Source organism: Dromaius novaehollandiae, chromosome 1 (assembly GCF_036370855.1).
Source record: "Dromaius novaehollandiae isolate bDroNov1 chromosome 1, bDroNov1.hap1, whole genome shotgun sequence".
Classification (NCBI taxonomy): Eukaryota; Metazoa; Chordata; class Aves; order Casuariiformes; family Dromaiidae; genus Dromaius; species Dromaius novaehollandiae.
In genome coordinates this window covers 172,722,184-172,727,252 of record NC_088098.1, presented here as the reverse complement: position 1 = coordinate 172,727,252, position 5,069 = coordinate 172,722,184, and positions in this window count along the sequence as shown.

Here is a 5,069-nt window from a genome sequence, read left to right as displayed (position 1 = left end):
ACAGAAAGTCAATATCCCATTTAGTATAAAAGCTATTTTCCCTTTAGATGACAAAAATCAACCTTCAAAAAAAAAAAAAAGACCCTTTGGGTGAATGCACAAAAAGTATTTCCATGTCCTAATGAGGACTTTCCTTACATCAGCAAAGACCTGCTAATTACTGATGTACAAGCTGCAATAATTGCTTTTGCAGCCAAAGTGTAGAATGTTGTCATATTAAAAATTGAAACGCTTGATGGTGATTTAAGTCCCAAGGTAGTTCACGACGTCCCCTTTCGGGAAAGTAAGGAGTCTGGAGGAGCTAGACAGTGGTCCAGTGGAAAACATTGCAGGTCTGCTGCTGTTAAAAGTTTCTCGTTCTTTCTTTTAAGTGATGCAGAGTAAGTGGGAAGTGCACCGGGGAGCCCCTCCAGCAAAACACCTCCCAGACCATGTTCGGTTTCAGCCTCGATTCCACGGGCGAAGCTATCGCTGGCTTTTATATGCGGGTGGGATCGCTCCCTCTCTCAGGACGCTCCCGTCTCCATCGGGCAGCCCGAAAGCTCTCGTCTCCTCCAGTCGGAAAGACCCGGAGAGGGGCTCGGAGGTCGATCCCAAGCTAAGTCTGTAACCGCGCTCCGAGACCTGCTCGGCTGCCAAAATCCGTAGCGGAACCCCCCTCCCCCCGCACAAATCAAAGCACGTTCCGAGGGGCTGGGAAGTAGTTGCCTTGTCATGTAACACATTGCCCTGATTTATTATAAAATTTTAACGAAATCATGCATATTTTAACAGCCTTTAATCACTGCATGAAAATTTAATTCATGAACTGTAGCGCGTTTAAATAAATGAAGTGTTAATTCATTAGGATTAATTAATTTGTTAAAGGATTGTGTGCAAGGTTAAGGTGGAAGAAAAACTCTTTGTTAGTTTCGCGTCTTAATCATCAGGTTTTGTTAACAGTAAAGGGAAAAAAAATGCGAAGGGGGTTTTCTGTGCTCAGGGTGAGCCGAGGCGGGGCGGGGCCAGGCGAGGAAGGCGCGAGTCAGTGAAAGTGCAGCACAGACGGGGGAAGCAAGTCTGCTGCAAATACGGGAGAGAAAAACAAAACATCTTTGTAGCTCAGGTCGGTCGGGGCTGGCAGTGGTGACCGGGCCGATTTATTTATTTAATGCTAGCTGAGCAGAAGAAGGTACAGCCCGGCCCGGGGAGCCCCGGCGAGGGCTGGTGGTGGCAGGCCCGCGGAGGAGTGGCGCAGGGGCACAGCCCTCCTCCCTCCGTGCTGGGGTCCGACGGGCGACCAGCGCTGAAACTTCTCTCCCCCAGATCTGGAGCCCAGCTGGGAGGGGAATATTAATTATATTATTTGCAGTCAGCTTAGGTTCGCCGGAAAAGCCTTGCCGGAGCCGTCGGCCCCTGCGCTCCGCGGGGCGGCCGCAGCCGGGACACGACGCTGAGACGTGTCGCAGAGTGAAACTGACACGGGGGGAGTGAAACTGACACGCGGAGCGCGACACCGACCGACGAGGGGGGGTGAAACTGACGCGGGGGAGAGGGGCGGTGAGACTGACCTGGCTTGCTGCGCCCGCGCCGCGGGGCTGCCCCGCGCGTCCCCGGCAGCCGTCGGGCCCCAGGGGTGACTGCACGGACAGGCTTTGGAGGTGTCCGCTTGGCTTCCCTGAAAAACGGGGGAATGCAGAGACAGCCTGCAGGAGCGTTAGAGAGGAGACAGCAATTTCTACCAAGAAAAGCTGAAAATCTTCAGGAATACTAAACTTCGTTTGTTTTCAGCCCAGTTTAATCCTCCCCTACTATCTGTCGCTACACTCATGCCTACCAAAGCGCATGAACGCTTTTCTCTCCGCCAGCTGTCCTTTTCTCTCCTTCCTTCAGCTAATGGAGATGCTTTTCAAGTACCAGTAGTTAAGTGACATTGAGGCAATAGCTCGATCTGACGAAGAACTGACACTGCCTCTCTTCAACCCGGGTTCCCCCGTGCACGGGGAAAAGCGCCTCTTTAGCGGTTCCCAGCCGGCAGGTTATCACAGAGATACAGGGGCGCTGTAAGGCACCGGGCACACGGAGGGCCAGGGAGCAGCTCAGTGTCTCCGAACATGGCTGGGGCCTGGAGTCATGGCTAGAGGGGATTATCGCCTTTGAATGCAGGCAATTTCCAAAAAAACTGCTATTCCTCACATCCAGTATCTCAGAGATACTTTTCTTCTCACCTAAACTTGGGAAGAGAGGGGACACAACTAGGTGTCCTCGCATGGGGCAGTTCTGAACCAAAAGCAGCAAGGAAGGACTGCCAGCTTCGTAGTTTGCAAAACATTTACCTCGAACACAGTACAGAAGAGATGCATAAAGACCAAGCCTACGGCTCCTGGGAGTCAGCAGCGCGTTTCTTTTTCAGCAGCAGCAACACTCTTTGATGCTGTACAACGATGAAGGTTAAACTTAGCTGGTTCAAATTGCCTTGAAAGAACATTATTTGGTGAGAAATAACATTATGTGGTGAGGGAAACAATCGTAACACAAAGAAGGGGGGAGGAAGAGAGATTCAAGTTAGCACACCTTGCACCAGGTATTTAAACAATGCATTGTCCTCTTCCCCTCTTTTTTCTAAGGTACTTTCAGAAAAGACAGTAAAGCATAATAAAAAACAAACACAGCTCAAGTCAGTGCTTGGTGCTGATAGGTAAATAGTTTTTCTAACAGCCATTCAACTGAGGAAGCGATAGCAGAACCAGCTGCTACTGGGCCTTCAGAGAATAGTGGAGGTACAGTTTATTCGCTAGATCGTGCACAAGTAAAATTGCCTAGATACAAGTGAAAAACTGACCCTTACAGTCTCACTCTTAGGTGTAACCCAATAGGTTTTATGGGAATGAATCGAAACCAACAGCGATTTATGTCACTGCTGTATTATCAATGCTCCTGGAAAGAGTTCTCGCTTGTTAAAACCTGGAAGTTGCCTCATATTTAGTCCAGTAAGTATTATTAGATTCAGTGAGTTTCATGAGCCATTAAATACCATTAGACATCATAGATCACATCTATACATCACTTTGAACCATCTATTGTCTTAAAGCTTCTAATAGTTAAGTTTTAGATCTTGCATATTCCAATTCTTGTACATTACTGTGTAACTATCATAAAAACTAATGGCATTTGAGCCCTTTTATTCAGAAAACATGATAAGTAGCAAGAGATTAAGCACAGCATTAACAACCCCCCCCACCTATGATTAACACATGTACAACTGAAGAAATCTGATTTTATCATATATAGGCTTAAAGTTGTAGGCTGCTATTGTACCAACCACTCTGTCAACTTAAAGCCAAAAGGAATGCTATGTACACTAACCAGAAAAAAAATTAGAAATGAAAATGTGGCAGCTATAATAGCTGCTTCTTAAAGGTACTTCTTAAAAAAGAAGAAAAAAGGGCAAACAAAGCAAGACTAATATACAAGAAGTGAGTTAGTTTCAGCTTTGCAAGTCATGAAACATAAAAAGCTCCTATTCATAGCACTGGACTCTACCACATCGACTCAGTGTGTCTGCAGTTGAGATCTGAGGTAACAGAGGTAGCTTGGAAAGTAAGTGATTATGGGTAACTATAGTGCCTCTTTTGCTGCCATTAAGAAGTTACTATGCCTCAGCTGGAAGGCAGTAGCTGACAACACGTGTCCCCAGGCTTGCAAGTGGAAAGCAACTACTTGGCCTGAAATATCTCATCTGCTCCCCAACTTGAGAATGTGATATGCAGTTTAAGACCTTCATCTTTAGCTTTTTTTGTTTACTTGTTTAAACCTTAGGCTTTTTCTTCTATTCATTCAAGTCACATGATACATAAAGTTAAAATATCCATATTGAAGGATAAACCAGTAAGTGGTGTTCCCTGTCAAAAAGACTAAGCGGCATTAAAAAAAATCCTTTATTCTAGTTTGATTTCAGGTAAGATATCAGTTTTATTCATGCTCTCATTAATTAAAATTACTTGCATATCAGAATTACTCGAGTGTGCCATGAAGCACCCAAAGGTATCCTCCCAAACACAATGAAAAAAACCCAATGACCTCAACACTTACTTACCATATGTTTATCTTTATGATTGTTTTGCAATACAAGGATATTTTAAGAAAGTATTTCAGAGAGGTCTGAAACTCCCTCCTCACTTCTCCTTACCTCCCAAAGAGTCAAATCAAAGTAACTTTTTTTTGACTTAGAAGAAACTAGTCAAATCAAGTAGTGGCGTATGTATAGACAGTTTAATAATTTCTTCTTAATTTCTGAAAAATCTAAGTTAGAACTGAATGATGAGACTTTTCTGTGAAGATTAAAGTTCACATAGTATGTTGAAAATAATATGCAAAAGCAAAAAGTCATACTGTCTGTTACCAGGAAAGGGTGCTTGCTTCTATGGCATGAATGTTGAGTTATTGGTAAAGCTGCTTCTCAAAAAACAAGCGTCCCACTTTGGAACAAAAACATAAATTGCAAGAATGTGTGCACATATTACAAATTGAAATGTAATTCCAGTTCAACCTGCTTATAGGATTCGATGTTTTGCAAAAGATGAGCCAGGCTATTGAAACTTTCCAAGTGATTATCCCTCTCTTTAAGGGGAGTAAAGGCAGCATATGGATTTTTCGTATCATACCTATTGATGAATCAAGGATATCTGTTTGTAAGAAATGACATCAAGGCCTACATATAGAGAAAAACCCGTATCTTACAATTAAATAGCCCTTTAGAAAATCTTAAGCACAATAATGCAAAGACACCAATTTTGCTTGCTGCTTAATTAGGTCTCCTGCCTGTAGCAGGCCATCACATTATGTTGACCTATGCAATACTTTATGGAAGAGTCACCTCCAGAGAGGCTGAAAGCCATTTCTATCAACTGCACTGATGCTGACACTAGAATGGTAATACGTCTAACAAGGAGAAGAAAGGAAGATTTGATATTTTTTGTGAATAAATTCACATTTACGTCTTATAAAACTTTGATATTTTCAAAATTAGGAAAAAAGAAAGTTTCCCAATTCTTCTTGTACTAATTCAATATTTGAGGCAACATCAAGGA